General features: G+C 39.8%; 1 protein-coding gene across 1 annotated transcript in view; it reads left to right on the top strand.

Moving 5' to 3' along the window:
• Positions 1 to 24,213, top strand: part of ano2b (anoctamin 2b) — a 155,136-nt gene that overhangs the window by 109,487 nt on the left and 21,436 nt on the right. The gene's annotated exons all lie outside the window — the stretch shown is intronic.

Here is a 24,213-nt window from a genome sequence, read left to right as displayed (position 1 = left end):
GGGAAAATAAGAAGGTTTTGTTCTTACAAAGAGTGAGATGAAGGTGGGTAAGGGGAAACTGTTGATGTAACGTCATGAGTAGTTGCCTCAAAAGGGTGCAAACAGCTGATAGACACAGCATGGTTTGCCAACCTACAAAATAAGATAAATTAATGGGGGAAAAGGGCTCTTGTGGCACAATGGTATTGTCCCTGCCTCTGATTCAAGAGGCTCAGATTCAAGTTCCATCTGCCTCAGGTGTGTAATGCCATCTCTGGACAGGTTGATAGAAAATATCTGTATTAACAAGGTAGGTAGGAAGTGAGGGGTGGGGGAAAGAGAGAGAGAAAGAAGGGATCCCAAGGAATGTGGGAACACCTTCTGAGAAGAGCAGGAGTTACCCACCAGGTGAAGAGAAGAACAAAGATTGTAACAATCAAAGAAACATTAGGGATAAATACTTCATCACTTCAAAACCATTGGGAACTGACACCTCTGCCCCTTCATTCTACACAACAGCTTTGGGATGAATAAAGCATTCTCATCTGTCTCAGATCATGTATTTCTTTATCTAATTGAATAAATGCATCATATCTAAACTGCTGCTTATTAACAACTCAATAAACTGTCTGAAAATTGCCTATAAATGTTTGACTACCTACATCACTATGCTCACAACTATCAAAATCTAACAAGTAAATGGCTTTTTTTTTGAAACCGCTATTTCCCCCGAGCAGAGCATTTTGATAAACATTTAGTTTGGTTCCTGTTTTTCCCATTTGTAATTTATTTCTTGCAAGTTAGCTGTAAAATTGACATATAATGTTCTCTATATTAGTATTTCCAATAAAACAGCTCTGATCACAAGCATAACATGAGTATCCACTTTAAAGACCCAGCACAATAATGTGTCTGTCTGAATTTTAGCTTCAGTGGGAGTTCCCGGTCATTAAGAAAGTCTAGACAAAAGTTTTACATTTATATTGAGACATCTGAAAACTGGGCAGGAGAAGAATTAGGGAGAGGGAAGGGCATTTACAACATGTTACCAAAATCATCAGGTTCAATAATCAATGAATTACTTGTCAGATATTGTCAGCCTTATTTACTGATAGTTGCAACAATGTGCAGATTTCACAATCAGTAGGAGAAAAATAATCAGTTTGTTTTTTTTTTGAAGACAGTTTGTTATCAAATATATTAGATGTGTCTCCTTGAAAAACTGTCAAGAAATTGGTATTTTGCTGAATGGGAAAGATCTCCTCACTAGCTCCTCCAAAACCATTGTATTATAGAACTTGAATGGAGTTGACCTACAGTGTTCACAGAATTCCATTTATTCACAGCACGTGTTGATGAACCCTGCCAATCTTACAAATTTTCTACATCAAAAATATCACAGAGATTAAAAGGACAAAACCAAGTGAAACTATTTGCAACTTACAACTTGCAGCAATTTCTAGGCTGTTATATATTGCATGTGTGTTTGAATGTGTGGATATCAATATAATTTTGTGCATTCATAAAGAGTGAAATAAATGAGGAAAGGTTGTGTATGCTTGGGGTACTCTCAAGTTTATGGTTAAAAGCTGTTTTGAAGTATAAGTTAGCAGTTCCCTTTTAAATGTAAATTGATGTAGACATTTTTGTGCTGTGTTCACACTTCTAAAGTTAATGCTCCATTTTAGGACTGCAGTACAAGTAAGGCATTTACTAAGGCAAATTAAAAAGAAAGCAAATTCTGAGCATGACATTCTGGAATATGATACTTTAGAGAATACTTCCTAAAGGAAACATAAAGAATGTTAATGAGCTTTTGAAATGAATTCTTTCAGTGGCTTTGTGCAATAAGCCTTTGGCTTTCATCTAATTCTCCCAAAATAAGTGTGGATTGAATAATTTTATTTTGCAGCAGAGTTAACATCTGTTTCCAGGGAAACTCACTGTTCTGTTTACACCGCAGACAACAATGGAATTTCTTCTCAAAGGAACTAGCCATTGTATGATGCATGCTATCACTTTCATCAAAGGATTTGCTTTCAGAATGTGTAGTCCAAAATCTGCGGTAAAATGGCTGTGCAGTGTTTTGCACAAACTCTGAGTATATTTAATACAGCATTCTATTGCAAATATCTATATTTCATAATTCCCATACAATAAGAATTGATTTTAAATGTTAGGCATTGTTATAGACAAATGCTACACCTTTGCAAAATAGAGGGTGATTGTTGATGAGATATCAGCCCCTGAAGAGTTATTTTACCTGGAATGTTGATTCTAATGGATTCAGTGATGGCACTACTAATGAATATCGAAGGGAAATGGTTTAATTCTCTTTCATTGCAAATACTCATTGTTTGGTATTTGTGCAGCACAAATGTTACTTGCCACTTATCAGATCATTGTTGTCTGTATTTTATTGTTTATGGAAATGGATAGATTCAGTTTCTGAGGAGATACAGTTGGCGTTGAACATTGTGCAAAGATTATCAATCATGCCTACTTCTGACCTGATGATTGAAGTAATCATTGATGGAACTGCTGAAGATGGTTGGATCTAGAACACGACCCTGAGAAACTCTTGCAGTAATGCCCCAGGACTGAAATCAGGGCAGGACCAGTGAACCAGAATCCCAGGCTACTCTTCCAGGGCATGGATCTGAATCTACCATGATAGATGATGAACTTTGAAATTAACTAGAAATCTAATCTAATGATGACCGTGTAACACCTCTTGATTGTTGTTAAAAACTCATCTGGTTTGTTACTGTTGTTTAGGAAAGTAAATCTGCTGGCCTAGTCTGTGTGATTCTAGACTGACAGCAATGTGATTAATTCTCAACTGCTGTCTGGCAACAGAAGCTCAGCCAGTGATGCCCATATTCCTTGAACGACTTTTTTTTTAAAAAGACATCCTCCAACTACCACAGCCATCTTTCTTGAACTAGTTATAACTCCAACAAATGGAGCACTACATTTGACACGTGTTGCTAGGACTCCTTAACTTATTATTTGTTCAAATGCAGTCTTGATGTCAAAGGTAATAAAATGTGAGGCTGGATGAACACAGCAGGCCAAGCAGCATCTCAGGAGCACAAAAGCTGACGTTTCGGGCCTAGACCCTCTCTGATGAAGGGTCTAGGCCCGAAACATCAGCTTTTGTGCTCCTGAGATGCTGCTTGGCCTGCTGTGTTCATCCAGCCTCACATTTTATTATCTTGGATTCTCCAGCATCTGCAGTTCCCATTATCATTGATGTCAAAGGTAGTCACTTTGACCTTGCCCCTGGAATTTAGCTCTTTTTGTCCATATTTTTATGAAAATGAGATCAGGAGCTAGGCATTCCTTAAAGAATCTAAACTGAACATCGCCAAACAGATTGTTGCTAAATGCCGCTTGATAACAAAATCACTAACCCCCCCTTCTATCACTTAGCTAATTAGTAGTGGACTGATAAGGTGGTAATTGACCAGGTTAGATTTGTCCTGTTTTCACACTCAATTAATGCCTTTTATTACCTTTAATAGTCAACTATTCCAGTGCACTTCTATCTAGTCCTCCACATGCTACCTGCTCTAAGCTTCTAAACTTGAGGCCATCCAAAATTCTGATACCCATGGCTTTACTTGCAGCAGGTCCAGTTCGCCCTTTTACCACTGTGCTTGTTGATCAGCAACTGGCTCCTGGTCAAGTGACATTTTGATTAATAAATTGCCATCTTCATTTTCAACCCATGTGGCCTTGTCTCTCCCTACCTCTGTAATTTCCACAGCCTCACAAGTCTCTGTGACATCTATACACTTCTATTTCAGGCCTCTTGTGTCGCTCTGATTTTAATGACTCCAGCTTTGGTGAGCGTGGCTCCAAATAGAAAAAGCCCCACACTCTAGACTATCCTCCCCACACTATACTTCATTTTCTTCCTTTAAGATCCTACTTAAAAGGTACCTCTCCGACTAAGCTTTTAAGCTTATGCCATAATATTGCCTCCTGCAGATCAATGTCATACTTTAGTTCAACGGTACTCCTGTGAAATGTCTTAGTTCATTTTACAGCATTAAAGGCATCACATACGAGTCGGTTGCTGTTTTTAAGTTTGACAGAGGATTTCTGGTAATGACCAGTTGCTTAAGCTTAAATTAGGACATCTGAAACTAAACTTTCACATCAACACTTAATTGTAAACTGTTCTTTCATTTGGTATAACAAATCAACACAAAGTATTGCTCCAGTACAAAACATAAACAAACTGTATCTTTATTGTAGAGGAGATAATGGGAACTGCAGATGCTGGAGATTCCAAGATAATAAAATGTGAGGCTGGATGAACACAGCAGGCCAAGCAGCATCTCAGGAGCACAAAAGCTGATGTTTCGGGCCTAGACCCTTCATCAGAGAGGGGGATGGGGGGAGGGAACTGGAATAAATAGGGAGAGAGGGGGAGGCGGACCGAAGATGGAGAGTAAAGAAGATAGGTGGAGAGGGTGTAGGTGGGGAGGTAGGGAGGGGATAGGTCAGTCCAGGGAAGACGGACAGGTCAAGGAGGTGGGATGAGGTTAGTAGGTAGCTGGGGGTGCGGCTTGGGGTGGGAGGAAGGGATGGGTGAGAGGAAGAACCGGTTAGGGAGGCAGAGACAGGTTGGACTGGTTTTGGGATGCAGTGGGTGGGGGGGAAGAGCTGGGCTGGTTGTGTGGTGCAGTGGGGGGAGGGGATGCACTGGGCTGGTTTAGGGATGCAGTAGGGGAAGGGGAGATTTTGAAACTGGTGAAGTCCACATTGATACCATATGGCTGCAGGGTTCCCAGGCGGAATATGAGTTGCTGTTCCTGCAACCTTCGGGTGGCATCATTGTGGCAGTGCAGGAGGCCCATGATGGACATGTCATCAAGAGAATGTCCCCACACCTCCTCCCTCACCCCCATCCCAGGCCCCAAGATGACATTCCACATTAAGCAGAGGTTCACCTGCACATCTGCCAATGTGGTATACTGCATCCACTGTACCCGGTGCGGCTTCCTCTACATTGGGGAAACCAAGCGGAGGCTTGGGGACCGCTTTGCAGAACACCTCCGCTCAGTTCGCAACAAACAACTGCACCTCCCAGTCGCAAACCATTTCCACTCCCCCTCCCATTCTCTTGATGACATGTCCATCATGGGCCTCCTGCACTGCCACAATGATGCCACCCGAAGGTTGCAGGAACAGCAACTCATATTCCGCCTGGGAACCCTGCAGCCATATGGTATCAATGTGGACTTCACCAGTTTCAAAATCTCCCCTTCCCCTACTGCACCCCTAAACCAGCCCAGTGCATCCCCTCCCCCCACTGCACCACACAACCAGCCCAGCTCTTCCCCCCCACCCACTGCATCCCAAAACCAGTCCAACCTGTCTCTGCCTCCCTAACCGGTTCTTCCTCTCACCCATCCCTTCCTCCCACCCCAAGCCGCACCCCCAGCTACCTACTAACCTCATCCCACCTCCTTGACCTGTCCGTCTTCCCTGGACTGACCTATCCCCTCCCTACCTCCCCACCTACACCCTCTCCACCTATCTTCTTTACTCTCCATCTTCGGTCCGCCTCCTCCTGTATCTTTATTGTTTTGGATACAAATGTATGAGAGATCAGTTAGGAAGCAAATATGAGTTATAAAAATGCTAAAGCATTCAGATGAGATTCACATTAATCTTTGAGTTTGGAGAACTTTTTTTGTATAGTAAACATAATTAAAGATTGAATCCAAATATACTTCACTAAGAAGACAGTGATACATATATGAATAATATACCATTTATTAATTGTGTAATTACTAATTTATTTATTATTACAACATCTTTTAAAACATATTGATTTCCATTTGTATCAAGATTTGCTGCAAGTCTCAGGGGTCACTGGTTCTTCTTTGAGTACTTTCTTTTGAAATTCCTACAAAATAAAATGAGAAAGATTGCACAGTTAAACTGAAGTATCCCAAGACGAAGACACTACAGCATAGAACGAAACAATTTAGCTGATTATCAGTGCTGACCCTTCAAAGAATAGTGAGGAGACATATTATCACACAATAATAATTTTAATGGCATATTATTTATTGTGTCATATTTTTGATCCATTGATGTCAAGCATTGGTGGTGACATTATATTAAAGATACTGCCATACAATTTGTTCACAATTTTTCGTATTCCTCTTTATTAATATATGACATCAAATGGAAGAAGGCACTGCTTTGCTGGGGTGAAAAATCAACCGCAACTCAAATAATTTCTTTAACCTATTCCATCTGGGATCAATGACTTGGTCATAACTTTTTTTGGGGCAAGTTGTGCTAAAATTGGGAGAGCTGTCACACAGATTAGTTAAGCAGCTGCTGGTAACCAAGTCATATCTATTAGTTAGAGCTCTAGACTCCTCAACCTTTTCCACCGACTTCTGTTTTTGTTCTTGATTTACAGCATCCGCAAATCTTTCGGTTTTCCTTAACCTCAATGTCTGGGCATGTCTTGTTTCACTGATAGCAAAGACTAACTAAAGGTGTTGGCACTGTTATGAAGTAATAGCCTTGGGAGCCCTCAATGGTCATTTCATTTTTCAGATATGAGGCCAAGCCTCCAACTGATCGTTCACCAGCCTCACTCTGGTGATTAATCAGCACTCTTCCATTTTGAGCACTAAGATACATTGAGGCATCTTCAATATCTGTCATCAAGTGGGCCTTGGTAGCACCATTGCTGATAGAGTTTGAAAAAGCCTGAAGTACAACAGCTAATGGAATGAATAATTGGCAGGTTGATGGGCAAAATGATGTGAGGGCCAAATGGCCTTTTTGACCTCATCTTACTATTCTACTTCTCGCAAATGCACTTGTCCATGACAGTAGCGATAAGAATGTCCACAACACAGTTCTTGGGGAGATAAACTCCTGTCTCCAACAGCTGCACTCTCCATTGTATCATGTGGCACTGCTACTATGCAGAATAGGATAGATGCAGAACAGATTTTGCTGGTCAAACTAATCTGGGCAGGCATGAAGCTAGATGAACGCAGCAGGCCAAGCAGCATCTCAGGAGCACAAAAGCTGACGTTTCGGGCCTAGAGCCTTCATCTGAAAATCCCTTTTCCAATGGAGGGTCTAGGCCTGAGCTGTCAGCTTTTGTGCTCCTGAGATGCTGCTTGGCCTGCTGTGTTCATCCAGCTCCACATTTTGTTATCTCGGATTCTACAGCATCTGCAGTTCCCATTATCTTTGGGCAGGCATGAAACTCTGTAGCCCATCAGGAGCAATTGAAACATATTTCCCCACCACCCATAGCCAAGTAATTTCTTTACGGTGAACTCTGATTCAATGAACACATACCACAGATAGCACTGGTTATATCTAATAATGCAGTGTCAATCCAATGAAGCTGCAACTCAGCAGACATAGTATATTACAGACACAGCCAAGTGATCTCAGAGCCAATAGACCAGATCAGAGTTCTGCGGTGCTACCACATTCAGTCATGACTGATATCGGACAAGTAAACAGTCAGCAGAAGGCAGAAGTTCCTCAATATTATCATTCTCAATGATAGTCCAGCAGCTTAAAAAACATAAATGTCTAATTGTCTTTTTGGTGGTGGATATTGACTAAAGCACATCTCAAAAACTTGGCGAGGAATTTATTCAATTTTATACAAAGGTCTTTCAGCAGCTCTTTGGTAGATATTAGCAGAAACATTGAGTAAAATTTCTTGACGGGGCCCCTACCTCAGATTGCCTGGGAAATAACCTGATTTTTGCTCAAAGGATAATGCACTCTCAATGTGAGTGTTATGATGAATATGTTGAAGCAAGGGCTAGGTATGCTCCTTACCGGGATGGTGAACAATATCATTTAGAAATGTTTAAAAAATGGCATTAAAGGAAAATGGGAGCAATCTCTTGTACTAGTTTGGATGATGCAGGGCAGCAGAGAAAAAAACTTTCCAGAGCTACTTGCCCAAATGGACTTTTCCTTTTTTTTATTTGGATTTTTACCTCTCTTAGGAGATTATTATATTTTGGTGGAATACTGACTGTCTATTTTGTGGCACATAAGGTTCCACAAAAGTATGGAACAGACTAGATGGAGAAATAGATCTTTACTTGTTTATCGTTATTTAACTTGGATCATGTGAGGAATTCTTTAGATCCCACATCGGTAACATCAGTGCTAGCACCTGTAAGAAATGCTTAACAGTTCAATGTAAACCACTTCCCTTTAATCATTGAGCCATGATGAATTGAATTGAGTTAATTTTATTGTTACACGTACTCAAATGTGTATGGTGAAAAGTTTACAATCACCTCATTATTGTGCCATCTTAGGCACAAGGTACCCATTTACAGATATGCAAGATCAAATTGATGACCTATTTACGACAAGCTAAATGCTTCAGCAGAAAATGAAACGCAAAAATCACTAAAAGGTGCGCCACAGGTTATCAAAGCAATGAAAAAGAATATCAGGGAGTAGGCTATAAATTGCTGAAGTAAGCCTTGGCATAATGACACAAAGAAAATTGATTGTAGCCTAGTGATTATAGAGGCTCTGGAAAGGGCCCAGAAATTTACAAGATTGATACCAAATCTGCATGCGTTTCCATATCAGGCAGAGATTGACAGTCTATCTCTTTTCTTTTGAGAGAACAAGGTTGAAGAGTGGCCTAATTGTGATTTTAAAGTTATGATAAGTTTAGGTATAGTGATTACAGAGATAACGTTTCTTTTTATAAAGAAGCACCTAATTAGAGACAATGGGAACTGCAGATGCTGGAGAATCCAAGATAACAAAGTGTGAATCTGGATGAACACAGCAGGCCAAGCAGCATCTCAAGAGCACAAAAGCTTTTGTGCTCCTGAGATGCTGCTTGGCCTGCTGTGTACATCCAGCTCCACACTTTGTTGCCTAATTAAAGACCATTGTTATAGTTTACTCTCCAAGAAATCCATTTGGAAATTTAAAAGAAATGCTGTTACACAAATAGTAGTGAAAATAATGCTACCAGAGGAAGTGGTTGAAGCAAATAGTATAGATGCATACAGAAATAAAAGTTCCTGGAGAACCTAACATTTCTGGTAGCATTTAGGAGAGAAAACAGTCAACATTTCAGAAGGGTCACTGGACCTGAAATATTGATTTTGCTTTCGCTCACAGATGCTGCCAGACCTGCTGAGGTTCTCAGACAACTTCTGCTTTTGTTTCAGATTTCCAGGATTCACAGTTCTTTGTACTTTTCTTTAGTATGGATGCATAAATGGGGAAACTAGACAAGCAAATAGGGGAAAAGGTTGGGTTGAATGACTTGTTCCTGTGTCATATATCCTACATTAACCTGTGAAGAATTTGTAATTCCTTCACATATTAATGAACAAACATAGTAAATTATATGAATGGCCTCTAATTTTCAGTGTAATGAAGCTGAAACATTAATATATGGGACATCAATTATGAGGAAATCAGGAACTCTCATGAGATGAAAACATTTCACGCAGTGATATAATAAGGGCAAGGAATATAATAAGGGCAAGACATCTAACTCTGTTAACTGCTAACTCTCTGAAGAAGAATATTCACTGAGTACTGTGACAATGCATTGGCAAGATTTATTGTGAACAAAAATAGGCTTGTAAATGTTGGAATAGTATCAGTAGTGCAAATTGAAGGTTTATCATTGAAGGAATTATACCTGATTCTGTTGTCTAGGTGCTTGTCTAGATTAACCAAAGTATAAATGTTTATCTGAGCTGTGCATCTCGCATGTAGATAATGGAATAAATTAGCAGCCAAACAGACTTGTTAGGAATATAAGATCATAGGGAGTAGACCATCCAGCCCATCAATTCTGCTCTGCGATTTAATACGATCATTGTCATAAAAGAGTACAATACAGTACAATGCCTCCGTCACAATGATGCTGGTTACAGGACGTTCTGGGGCAGTCCTGATTTTAATAGGGCACAGACTAAATTTAAAAGAAGAGTATTTCAAGAAGCAAAAGGTACCCTTAATGCTACCTGCGATATACTGTATTAAAAGTGCATTTCAGATAACTATATTTCCAGGATTGTCAGAGAAGCTGAAAAAGAGCAACCAGTTGTTAAATTGAAAATACAGCTATGATACATGGAGAGCTGTAATTAATAGTTAATACCAACTCTGTCTGCAACCATACCGCAGGGAAATTGATACAGGAAGCAATTGTTCTTGTGGGGTTCGAATTTTGATACCTCATTCAGGTTCATAAATAGATCATTTACCCAGTAGAGAAACAATTAAACCTAATAGAGTTTCACTTGTGCTTAGTGAGAAAAGGAATGGAGATTGGCAAGATACTTGATGAGTTTTGTGCAAGATGAGAGTGGGGTGCTTAGTTGTTTCCTATATGTTAGTCTATACCACTCACCACAGGGAGCCGCGTTCTTGTTGGCACTTGAAGCTTATTAAAAACACAATTTACATGGTTAAAATGTCACAGACTTACATAGTTTAATGTTACTGTTCATTACACACATGTAGCTCACTGACTGTAAATATTCTCTCCATTACACAAAGCAAGTGACTGAAGATGAGGTGGGCATCTTTAGATTGGAATGTCACTGTCATGGTGTCATGTAGCAATCTTAAAGGTAAAGTGTTTGTTTGGTCTGGGATCTATGTCATAAACAGCAGAGAGTTCCCACTAACTTGGCAGTGCACCCTTCTCCTACAGCCTTCTCCTTCCCAAGCATTTGTCGACTGACCCCATCTGTACCTTGAAAGTTGTCATAACCTCACCGTGAGACATGGAGGTGATCTGTGGGAGAGGTGGAAGGGGGTTCTCCATTGTTGCCCCAGACATGACCTCACTTTGAGTCCTGATGTCTACTTTAGGAAATGCTGTACTACAACACCAAGCAACAAAGGATTCAGGCTTCACTCCCTTAAGATACCAGGAGCATATAAATTAGAATTCTGGTTTAATACCAGAAAATAAGTAATAACTACATTTTGCACTGATTATATTAATGCACTGAAAGTAAGATTAAAAGAAAACAAATATTCTAGAATGTAAATAAGCTTTCAGGGTCCTGAAATACATGAAATAATATAATTATCTTTCCACCATAAATCTGAATAAAACTAATTGCACACACTTGATATTCTGGATCTTGGTTGATTATATCCACAGTTCAATAGAATGAGAAATGGTTGAACCATACACGCCAATCAATGTGATCTCTCAGATTTCCACTTAGCCTTCCAAAGGTGTCCTTCAAATTCATACAACAAATTGTTACAAATGCCTCATTGAACAATGATTCTCATGGGAGTTTGCTGATTGCCTTTACCAATTTTGCATAAACTGATATATCTCATTAAATTGTCTGGATCTCTCAACGATTATACACAATGTGGTGAAACAAAGGAAGCACACCTGGCCACTGTGTAAAACTCACACGGTTTCTGTTGACATGGATGCAGTTATGTGTCGAGTCAGCTGAGGTTTAACTACTGGAGACAGATGCCAATAATGACTCTGATGTGCAAGCAACCTGATCAGAGGCTTCATTTGGTTTCAGGGGAATGAGCTTAATGATACTCCTCACCTTAACTCAGACAAACACCTCATTCTCCTAGCAGGATGAATGTCAGCAGTAAAAAAAATAAGTAGACATACAAATTTGTCTTTGCTGGCCTTTGCTGGTACACATGACATCTCCTTGAGCAAATGTTTTTGCCAGATTCAAAGGGACATTAAAAAGAATTTATTCACCAGGAAACATCTTCTGCCAACAGTGTTCAAAGATATGCATTGCACGTTAATGTCATCATTGGAAAACTATGTGTGGTGTGTCTGTCCAAATTTCCAATTTGTACTGTCAGTATGTCCCCTGTTGGACATCAGAAAATTACCATTTAGGTGAAATTATAGCAGCAATTAGAAAGCAACTGCACATTTGTCATTACTGAAGGTGCATTTTGTTAGCAATGAATCTGGATATATCATCCTGGCCCTATTTATTGGTATTAATATGTATTATTATGACATTCAAAGAAACTAAAACATTTATAGCAATTTTGAAATGTCTTCCCTTACAGTGTAGATTTAGTGTTTGGAGATTACAGGCAGGGAGATTTATCTGAATTCAGAATTTGTACCTTATGATTCTCAGCAAAATGCAAAAATTCAACATTTGTTGCTCTGGCAGGCCTGAAAGATTCAGCTTGCATATCAGCCTGAGGAAAATCACTTTAATGTTGTGGATGCGAAAATAAATTCGACTACTTTTTTATTCATGTCATAGGTGCATTGAGATTCATTTCCTCTGATCTCGTAATTAGGGAAAGTTCATGAAACAAGATTCACTTACACACAATGAAGAACTTTAAGCAAAAATACTGGAATAGCTATTTCTTTGAACTTTAATAAAATACCAGTCCCAATACGTCTGCAGCTGTTCTAGCTGTATAATAGTCAGCTGTTTATCATTAATGCATTTTCAAGTCTTTACTACCTTTTATACCTAGATTACTTCAGCTCTTGTAGCCAAAATCTCTCTGATGGATGAGTGCAGGCTAGCTTTCAATCTCACACCCATTACTAGAAAAATGAAGCCCTTCTTGGTTAATTAGTTTTGTCTCCTCCATTTACCAAATTGCTTCTTAGAATCCCTTTTACTTTAGGTGAATGAACCCAGAAATAAATTTTCAGACCCTGTTTTATGTTTGAGGCTATGAGGCAAATTAATGTAATAGAAGACAACAGCCAAATTAGTAACAGCTGTATAATACAATTTGATGTTTCATTTAAATTATTTAACCTAGAAACCCTGTGGGAAAAAAGCATAATGAAATGATAAATCATTCTTTAAACACAAACTTAGCAAAGTACAAACTGATGGCCAGGTAAAAAGAATCTCTCTTTCTTGGGTATTGCTCCGAAGCTTTTTGTCCTTCATTCATTGGGGCAATTTGCAAGAAATACCAATATGATGGAAACTTACATTGTTCTGAAGAATGGTTGCTGGATTCAAAACATTAACTCTACTTACTCTCCACAGATACTGTTAAACTTGTTGAGTTTGATTTGATTTGATTTATTGTCACGTGTACCTAAGTACTGTGAAAGGCTTTGTTTGTGAGCAGTACAAGCAGATCATAGTAAGCAAAGGCATACAGATGTAGGATGAAAAAAAAATTTGGACAGAGTAAAGCATACAGGTTATACTGCACAGGACATGCGCTAGGCAAGACCAGCATTAACAAGATCAGCATTATATTAAGTTAAAGGGTCTCTTCATCAGTTTGATAATGGTAGGGAAGAAGCTGTTCTTGAACCTGTTGATGCGTGTGTTCAAACTTCTGTTTCTTCTGCCTGATGGAAGAGGTTGTAGGAGAGCATTACCAGGGTGGGAGGGGTCTTTGATGATATTGGCAGCCTTTCTGCAGCAACATGACATGTAAATGGAATGCATGCCTGGGAGATTGGCTTCTATGATGTTCTGGGCGGTGCACACAACCTTCTGTACTTTCTTACGGCCCTGGGCAGTGCATTTGCAGTACCAGGACATTATGCACCCTGATAGTATGCTTTCTGCAGTGCATCTGTAAAAGTTGGTGAGGGCCCTTATGGACATGCCAAATTTCCTGAGCTGCCTGAGGGAGAAGAAGCATTGTTGTGCCTTTTTGATTGTCATACCTACATGGGAAGTTCACGGCAGGCTGTTGGTTATTGTCACTCCTAGGAACTTGATGATGTCAGCCCTCCAGTTTCTCCAGCAATTTCTGTTTTTATTTCACATGGGCATTAGGTCAGATGACTAAATGCTTGGTCAAAGACATGAGTTATAAGGAATATCTTATTGGAAGAAAACAAGATAAAAAGGCAGAAAGCTTTGGGGAAGGAATTGTAGAATTAGGATGTAGCGAACTAAAATCACAGGCTCTAAGGATAAAGCAAAACTGGGGATGTTTCGAGGCTCGAAGTCAATGGGCACTAATATTTTGGAGGGCTCGGGAACTGGAGTGATAGAAAAGGGGTTAGGCCGCGGGGAATTTTGACAATAATGATGGGAATTTTAAAATCAAGATTTGATTCAGTGGGAGTTAATATCTGCAGCAAGCACGGGGTTGTACATGACCTGTGCAAATACTTAGAGAGTACACTGTGTTGAAATAATCAGGTCCAGAGGTAACCTAGTCTGACTTAGTTTAAGGCAGTTGCCAGGGAGAAGGATGAAATTCAGAGCAAGGAATGGAGTTTGCAACAGGGAAGGTAAACCAGGGCTTCACTCTTCTCAATATTTTACAGAAGGAAATATTTGCTCATTCAGTACTCCAAGTTAGATGAGCAGGCTAACAACAAGAGTTTCACCCTACAAAAGCTCTACACTCCTGATTGCGGGCATAGCTGACTTTGCCAAGTGTGTCATCTTTGCAAAATTTCATTACATCACCTTCATGTCCTGTTACCTGATAATGGCTATACTAAAGCTGTCAGTAAAATGAGCACTTACCTTAAAAAAACACTGTTCAGGTTTCCACAGTTTATTCAGCGAGTTCCCCAGGCTTATTAATAACTATATAACTAGACATTCAATGAATTAGTTAACATCGTCAAACAAGAGCATTTTCAAAATTGTTCAAACTTTTTGTTGCCAAATGTTGTCACTTCCCTGAAGTGGTGAGCGACTATGATTTTGTGTGTGAGTTTTGATTTCAATGAAGCAATTTGGCAGTTCTGAAGAAGGGTCACTGGACCCAAAACAGTAACCCTTCTTTCTCTCCACAGATACAGCCAGGTCTGCTGAGATTTTATGGCAATTTCTAATTTTGTTTCTCATTTCCAGCATCCGCAGTTCTTTCATTTTTTTTGTTCAAAACAGTTTGGCTGTCAACTAAAGGGATTGGATTTTGATATTCCGTCACCAGAAACTCTGACATTACTTGTCAGTTGTTGGGCAAACCAATTCACTTTTTAATGGATCCAAGAGTTAGCTTTATTGAATATTTTACAATCTATTCAGGTTTGTGTTTTCAGGGGAAACTATGGGCTGAAGGTGGACAGTTTCACAAATTGTGCTGGCAGGAATTACCAGCAGTGAAGAGGGGAAAAGTTAGCATCCTGTGATTCTGCAACACATTACTTATTCATATCTCCTGACAACTTGGGTGTGACCATATTCTAGGTTAAACCACAACTTAACTGAAATCTAACTCTCCTGTGTTTACACATCTGAGTTAGACCAGTCTGTGCAAAATAAGAGAGGTGGCAGCTTCTGGAAGAATGGTAACAGGGCTGCAGAAGAAAAGCTATCTTGGCATATTGGCTTCAACAATCCCAAAGTGGCTCACAGCCAATTAATTACTTTTGACATATCTTCATTGGCAATCCAATTAGACATAAGATCTCAAAAAAAGCAATAGGTGAAATGTTATAATAGTGTTGGGTTTTGAGGCTATATATGCCCTCTGCTTTTTTTTCAAATTTTATTATGGATCTTTAACAAACACAGGAAACAGCAAACAATTCCTTGATTTCATTCAAAAAGTACCACATTTGACAATGCAATATTCAATCAATCCAACACTGACCACTCATGAATTGAACTTGTTATTGACAAAGTTGGGTACTGAACAATTAACTCTTGTTCCTTGTCATTTCTTGGCATGCGAACCTCGGACAAACATGGTTAGATGTTCATGTTCTAGAAAAGACAAAACGAAAAATACTTGCAAGAAGGAACTATTTCTAAAATGGTTCCGTCAGTGCAGTAATTGGAAGTAAGTGAATATTTTTAGATGTTTTAGAACATGATGGCATTACTTATACACTTTGAGATAATTGGTGGTCGCATCAAAAATATATCAGCCATGCATTTCAGTTCAACAGAATGTACAGTTTTAGTATCCCACTTACTGTTTCGGAGCCAAGATAGTGTTAGTGACACAAGTGCTTACTTCTGGAATTTGGTGCCATCTTGATGAAGATATTAGTGTGGACAGAACCAAGCATGTGTCAGAATTGGTCGATGATGGGGCGGAATATTTCTTCCCTGGTATAGAGTAAGCAAAGGTAGAAAAATATGAAGGGAATGACAAAAACAACGTTGAGAGAATCTTGGAAAATCTCAGCAGGTCTGGCGGCATCTGTGAAGAGAAACTCAATTCTGACAAAGGGTCATAGAACATTGAACATAGAACATTACAGCACAGTACAGGCCCTTTGGCCCTCGATGTTGTGCCGACCTGTCATACCGATCTCAAGCCCATCTAACCTACACTATTCCATGTACGTCCATATGCTTGTCCAATGATGACTTAAATGTACTTAAAGTTGGTGAATCTACTACCGTTGCAGGCAAAGCATTCCATTCCCTTACTACTCTCTGAGTAAAGAAACTACCTCTGACATCAGTCCTATATCTTTCACCCCTCAATTTAAAGCTATGGACCCGAAATGTTAACTCTGATTTTTTTCTTCACCAATGCTTGCCAGGCCTGCTGAGCTTTCCAACAGCTTCTGGTTTTGTTCCTGATTTACAGCATCTGCGGTTCTTTTGGTTTTTGTTGAGGGGGTCTTTTCTGATTTTTCCTGTGAGCCTTAAATTGCGACTTTAGAATTTCACCATCACACAACAACTATCTTATTTTGATGCATTTGCCTTTAATTAAAGTGCAACGCATCTTTTTTTACACCACTTCCGGTTCTCCTCTACTTCTCTGGGTAACTGTACAGCCCTAAAGCCCTGTCATGTAAAACTACAACAGGTGCCTGGTGGCTGCAGCTTGCCAAATGCTCACCTTGTCCATGTCAACTCCAATACTACCTCAGTCCTTCAACACTTAACTTTGGAGTTTAGGAACACCTATGACTTCCATGCTTCCATCAGAAGAATTTGCGTACTTGGACACACACAATTCATGCATATGCAAACGATGAAATGAGTGTCTCATTATCCATTTGATTGTGTGTGCTTGATACTTTGTATGATCCAACTTTCAAGTATCTACACATTACATATCTCATCGGCCATTAGAGAAAAGGCAATGAGGCAGTGCATTAACATTGCTAGGTGCGAAGATCAATTTGTTCTTAAGGCATCTGTCGGGAGATCATGTACAAGTGTTGTGCAGTGAAGCCTATGTGATAGTAGGGAGGTTGAAAAACATCCTGACAGATCGACTTTCACCTTCCCTTCACTGGTAACCCTTCAATGGTTCAGAGTCTGAGTAGATAGTAAGTCACAGCAAAATGCAAGAACATCATGTGGTAAAAGGGATGGTGATATCTCCATAGTGAGTAAGGAGGAAGGTTGATTAGCAGCTTGGGAGGATGAGGTGGCTGAGTATGTTGAGTGGACATGGTACAAGCAATCATGAGAGTTGGAACCCATGAGCTTTGGTGAGAGGCATATGCAGTGGCAGAGTTTGAGTGATTGGTGACCATGTGAGTGTGAAGTAGTGAGGTAAAGATGGTGGCACTTAACCTTGAGGAACACAGAAGATTCTTGACCTTCTTCATGCAATGGTGTGTGTCCTGCAGCAATGACCTGGTATGCAATTTGGAGTCTAGCTAGCTTGGCCTGGTGGTATGATTGTCCTGTGGCAGTCCACAGGAAAATGGATTGCTCTCCTTTCCATGGCCCCATTCACCAGCACCTCTAGGTCCCTCTCTGTAAAGTTGGGATTAGTCTTTCCTTGCCTATGGACTATATCTGCATGAATAACAGTTGTACACCATGGAGAAGGGAGGATTCCTGACTTGGAACATCTGAAGTGGTGTGCAGTTTGCCACTAAATTATTGGGCGGCACAGTGGCTCAGTGGTTAGCACTGCAGCCTCACAGCGCCAGGGACCCAGGTTCAATTCCAGCCTTGGGCAACTGTCTGTGTGGAGTTTGCACATTCTCCCATGTCTGCGTGGGTTTCCTCCGGGTGCGCCGGTTTCTTCCCACAGTCCAAAGATGTGCAGGCTAGGTGGATCGGCCATGCTAAAGTGCCCGTAGTGTTCAGGGGTGTTTGGGCTATAGGGGGATGGGTCTGGGTGGAATGCTTCAAGGGGCAGTGTGGGCTTGTTGGGCCGAAGGGCCTGTTTCCACATTGTAGGGAATCTAATTTAATCTAATCTAAATATAGCATCAGCCACGTGAACGTTAGAATTTCCCAGCAACAGTGAACGCCTCTTCCGCCTCTCTTGCTGCTCAATTCCCCAAGAAAGATGCCCAGCTGCATTGTTAATGGAGTGAAGGACAGAAAACTGTATAAGAAAAGTAACTCCGAGTCATTTCAGACTGGGTACCATGAATGTCACTTGATGGAAAACCTTAATTCAATATTAGAGAATTTTATCCATACCGTCAGTCACCATGCAGTGTTGATTTGATGCTTTGCTGCCCAATCAAGCTTGCCCTCTCTACGTGACATTTTCTCTTCACAGGCAGAGTCACACACAGGCTCTATAGCACGAAGACCTCCTCATTAAGGTTATTAATGGGTTTAACAATAACTTGTAGGACACTTACTCCACATTTTCTCTGTTTGTAGTAGTGGAAATGTCAGAACTTTGGAGGAGTTAATTAAAGTTGAAATCCACAGGGAATGGTGTTGCAGAAGTGATTGCAAGAGCTTTTACCAGATACTTGCTCTGACTCATTTTCACCCTAAACTCACAATTAGGTGTGAACATTGGTAAAGAGGAATAAACTTGTTGGGATTAATGATAATTTCCTGAAATATTAGAGTTGAAATAGCTGATCTGCATCCCAAAACCTTTTTCTCATCCAGATCAAAGCAGGGTTGGTCATTGAATTCTGGAGGTATATTAAGTATTTTTAAAAAATCAGTGTTGTCTAAACGTGGATGAGTGGGCTGTCTAATACATACTGTCAAAAGTTTACACCTCTTACAGTGACCAGTGAACACAAGTCCTATTGAAATACTCATGCCTGTCATGGTCATGATAATATTGATATGTAACTGGAACTTGAAAGATTGGACCTTACAATGGAAAAAGTCATTTCATTGTCATTCAATAGAGGATTTCATTGAGTTTTCAATATTTTAAGGGAATGCAGAGTTGAACATTACTTACACACATTGGGAAATCGATAAACTGTAGTTAGGCCCATGATGATCTCCAGAGAAATGCAGGAGGAATGAGAAAACTACATTTTCACGCAAGTTTTAACTATAACATGAAATGTTTTACACATGTGCCAATGGGGGCAGAAATGGAAAATAATTTAAAGGAAATTGGATACATGTTTTGGAAAGAGCAAATAGAAGATAGGATGGTGAATCAGAAGAGGAATGGTTTTAGAGGAAGTAGGTCTTGTTGAAGAGTTCTCACTTGTATGTTGAACTAAGTAATCTCTCTCTGTGACATTATTTCTGTAATTCTATGTGAGCATGTTCAACATTGGAACTTATTACCACTGTAGTCAGTTCCCATGTGTGAATTTACATGGAGTCTACTAATTAAGAATTAGACTCTCAAATAAATAATTCTGTGAGCTATTCAATGCTGGAAGTTGCTGCTTTCCTTAACATTTATTCTGTATATGAATTTCCATAACCCAAGCTTACCTGAAGTTGATTTTAATGTCATACAAACTTCAAGAAAAGCACGGCCATCTGCTTAGGCACTTTCTACAATAGCCCCATCTTATGCAATCTCACCACGCAAATATTTGTATATTTTCATCAGCTGGAGAGTTCTCAATTTATCACAGACCGTAGTTACAAAGTGTATTTGTTTACTTCATGGCATTAAATTATTGTTTTGTTTCTGCAATCCAGGTATTATTTTATTGAATATAAGGCAGACACTATCAGTCCATACCACATACCGCTAGATTTATACTTAATTTTCAAGTAGAAATTAAAGCCTGATGGATTATAGCACTGAATTTGCCACTGTGCTACTTCAAATCATCCACCTGTCATGATAAAATAATAGTTTAAAATATAAATCAGTTGCTTATCAGGAAGTGATTAACTCCGTGGTTAGAGATAATGGGAACTGCAGATGCTGGAGAATCCAAGGTAACAAAGTGTGAAGCTGGATGAACACAGCAGGCCAAGCAGCATCTTAGGAGCACAAAAGCTGACGTTTCTGGCCTAGAACCTACATCAGAGAGCCTCTTTGATGAAGGGTCTAGGCCCGAAACATCAGCTTTTGTGCTCCTAAGATGCTGCTTGGCTTGCTGTGTTCATCCAGCTTCATACTTTGTTAACTCTGTGGTTAGTTTATTTAAGATCAAAAACCAAGGCGAGGGGTCATGTTAAGATCTCTCCTGACACAAAGATAGTGTCTCTACCTCTGAGCCAGGAAGCCCTGGCTACCTCCCCACCTACACTCACCTCTACTGGCTCCATCCCTGCCTCTTTGACTTGTCTGTCTCCTGTCCACCTATCTTCTCCTCTATCCATCTTCGATCCACCTTCCCCTCTCTCCCTATTTATTTCAGAGTCCTCTCCCCTTCTCCCTTTTCTGATGAAGGGCCTAAATCCATAACGTCAGCTTTTGTGCTCCTAAGATGCTGCTTGGCCTGCTGTGTTCATCCAGCTCCACACTTTGTTATCTTAGCCTGGGCTTGTGTCCTGCCTACTCCACAGATGTTACATCATTGAACAAGTTGATTTAAAAAAATATTTACAAGTGTTCTTGTGATGCAGTTGTCATGTCTCTACCTCTAGGCCATTGGGTCAAGTTCAGTCCCACCTACCTCAGAGGTACGTCGTAGCATGTCTGACCAGGTTAATTAACATAACTAAAAAATAATACGTTTTATGAAGCAGATGTAACAGCAAAACCCTTTATTTGTAGCCTGCAAGTCCAAAGCCTGTGAACTGACAACACTGTATACATGGCATTTGGGGTCTGTGAAGATGAACTCTCTTGAAGGCACAATACACATAGATCCTCATTTGCAGCTATTTACTTCTGTTATCTGAAAGGCTACATTTCTTTTTGAAGTTGGATGATGTCAAAGATACTTATATGAAATTGTTTCAGTCTTTCTGCTCTCTCCCGCGGAGCTTGTTCCTGCATTTGTTCTTTGTTCTTTCACTTCTCCATTGTTCCTGTTTCTTGTGGATTACGTGAAACATTATTTGGATCAGATGCTAAATCTCGAGATTTTATTTGCAGGAGCTGACAGTAGTGCAGCCAGTTTGTTATTGAGAATATTTTTCACTGTCACAGTAAGAGCCAAAATATTTTCAATATTTACCTACTCAAACCCCACAGCAATGAAATTTTGACGCAGTATAAAGTTTTGCTTCTATTTTAAGGCACTGCGTGTGATTTGCAACAATCAAACACCAATATAATCTGCAAAAGAAGTAAACTCTATCATTATCTTTAGACAGCTTGCTTATATAAACAGTTGAAATGTATGTACTCAGGAGTTTAGATAAAAGTTAAATCTATTCATGCATGTCATCTAGAAAGCTACTGCTGCCTTGCTTTAGCATCTTTGATTGCCGGCAAATAAGAAACTTATTAGTGGTTTGAATTGAACACTCAACAGTCCAAAAGGAAACAGTCTGTTTTTCACTGTGTCTGTTAAAATTGGGACCTTTTGGACAATTGGATCTGTGCTCAGTGTTTTCATGTCAGATACTAAACTAGGTTATGAAGCATGTGGTTCAAACTTGCAAGCAGGCTTATCAGGGTTGAGCATATTAATTGCTAATATACAGTAACTTTGGAGAAAAATGGTTGACATTATCGCATTATTTCTGATTGCTTTTGGAAGAATTGCAGAATGATCTATTCGTTATAATTGTATTCACTCTGACCTAAATTAAGTATTCATCCAGGAAATCAATCCAACAGAGAGGAAATTTTGAGGAATACCAGGATCAGTATTCAGGAATAATTCACAATAAGAGTCTGGTCTAGAAGCAACACTTAAACAAAACTGCAAGACTAACATTAGTGATGATTTGGGCATAAAGAAAACGGCTAAAATATTCTTCATGACCTCATTGATAAGAAGAAGCCAACTCAATTTTTATAGAATCATATTTTGAAATGAATACTCTAGACTTCCATTGTGAAGTATACCAAACATGTCAGTGCAGTATGTGTCTTTTGCAGTTTCACATATGTTGCACATTTTCTACATATCAACTGGAAAAATCAGGTGATAAATATTGATAGAACGTTTTCATGACAGTTTCCTCAAAGAGCACATTCTGGAGCTGACCAAAGAAATTATGCAATCAGATTGGATTAATTTAATGAAACTGGAGGGAAGGTGCCCTTAGGTAGCAGCATTCAAAATATGGTTGAATTTTATCTTGGAGCTTGAGGTGGAGAATAGTTGGTCCAAGGCATTAAAGCAGACCTCGCTGAAGATGAATTAGCAAATTAGGCTAAAGGATGAGTCAATCGAGATGCAGTGGCAGATATTTACAGGGATATTTCAGTGTATACAGAATTGATAAATTCCAAAGGACCCACATCTGACATGGGAAATCCATCTGCAACAGGCTCAGAGCCATGTTCTGGCCTCGGCTATCCTCTGTCACACAACCCTGCCATGCTGGAATCAGCAGCATTATCCATATGGTTTCACATCACCTTGCCCCATGTCTTTGTGATGTAGATACCAGGAGCTGTGAAGGCCTTTGCTTGGCTTCTCGTAGGCCAGACCCCACTGCTGCTCGCGTTGCTGAGTATGAGTCGCCCTCAGCTTGGAGTCAGCATGCAATCTTTTATGTATTAATTGCTCAGACAACTTTGCTTTTTTATGTTTTTTTTTTCTTTTGCTCTACACACATTCAGATTCTAGAACTGCACAGGCTCTTGTGCATTAGTTTTCTCCTATCTCTCTGAGGATTGTGAATCTGTGGAGTTCATTTGTCCGGAGTGCAGTGGAGGCAGAATCAATCAAGAAAGAAAATGATATATTTCTGATAAAAAATGGGATAAAGGGCTATGGGGAGCAGACAGGAAACTGGAGCTGAGACCAGGATAAGATCAGCCGTGATCAGGTTACATGATGGAGCAAGCTTGAAGGGCTGATAGCCTACAACGCTCCTAACTCCTACATTCCTATTTCTACAAGGGACTCTGTCGACCCAACCAAAACAAAGAAGCATGAATGTACATTTTCTTTTGACTCATTCACCCTCAAACCTCTCCCCTCTGATCTGAACACTTTCCTACTCGTCCATCTCCATAACTCCTGCCATATCGTCTTTTTTATATCATTTAATTTTCCATCATGCTTCAATCTCGGCCTGCAACTGTTACACAATTTAGTATTTCCATCAAGCTTCCTGATCTTCCCGCTGAGCTCACACCCATCCAGCTTCCCACAAGCAACATGAGCATGGCATTGCTGCATTCAATTCACATGCTCCTTCACCCTCACCAGCACACATCCATTACCCCATTGTATTCTTCACTTTCCATTTGCAGCTCTAACTATTCCTTGCTCCTCAGTCTGACTCACCCCTCAGGATCTGTCTGCCACCTAACAACAACACTCTTTCAGTTTAATGCCTTGCTTCATGTTCCTACCCCTTCTTTTTTTTATTTTGAGTCCCTCATGTCTGCCTGTGTCCTGACATCCGTAAGAATGGTTTTCACTTGCAAGTATCTCATCTGTATCAAATAAAATATTTACTGTTTGATAACTTCTGATCATGTGGATGGAGTTCGATGCAGTGTCATTTATGTGACACTTCAATCATTCTATTTTAATACAACTGAATGGAGCCATTGGGGTCCCAGAATCTTTATATTTTAGTGAATGGCAGTGTGTGTTCACAGTTCTGCACTCTTAGTTAGACATTTTACAGTCCATTAGCTACCTTTCAGACTGCTATTTGTGCCCTGATATATTTTGTGTAAAGAATTATTAAAGCAGGTAAGATTAATGCCTGAGATAACAAGGTATAGAGCTAGGTGAACACACGAGGCCAAGCAGCATCAGAGGAGCAGGAAAGCTGACGTTTCGGGTCAAGACTATTCTTCAGAAATTCATCTCGACCCGAAACATCAGCTTTCCTGCTTCTCTGATGCTGCTTGGCCTGCTGTGTTCATCCAGCTCTACATCTTGTTATCTCAGATTCTCCAGCATTGGCCATTCCTACTATCTCTCTAAGATTAATGCCTTTCGGCTTTTTATTCGAGTTTGCAATAACCTGCACTTTTCAGAATCAGTTTGTACCCCACTTAATTTACAGGTTGAGTGTGACATGCTAACAAGAT

This window comes from Stegostoma tigrinum, chromosome 25, assembly GCF_030684315.1.
Source record: "Stegostoma tigrinum isolate sSteTig4 chromosome 25, sSteTig4.hap1, whole genome shotgun sequence".
NCBI classification, from domain to species: Eukaryota; Metazoa; Chordata; class Chondrichthyes; order Orectolobiformes; family Stegostomatidae; genus Stegostoma; species Stegostoma tigrinum.
Note: the sequence above shows the minus strand (reverse complement) of the source record. Positions and strands in the feature narration are given on the sequence as shown.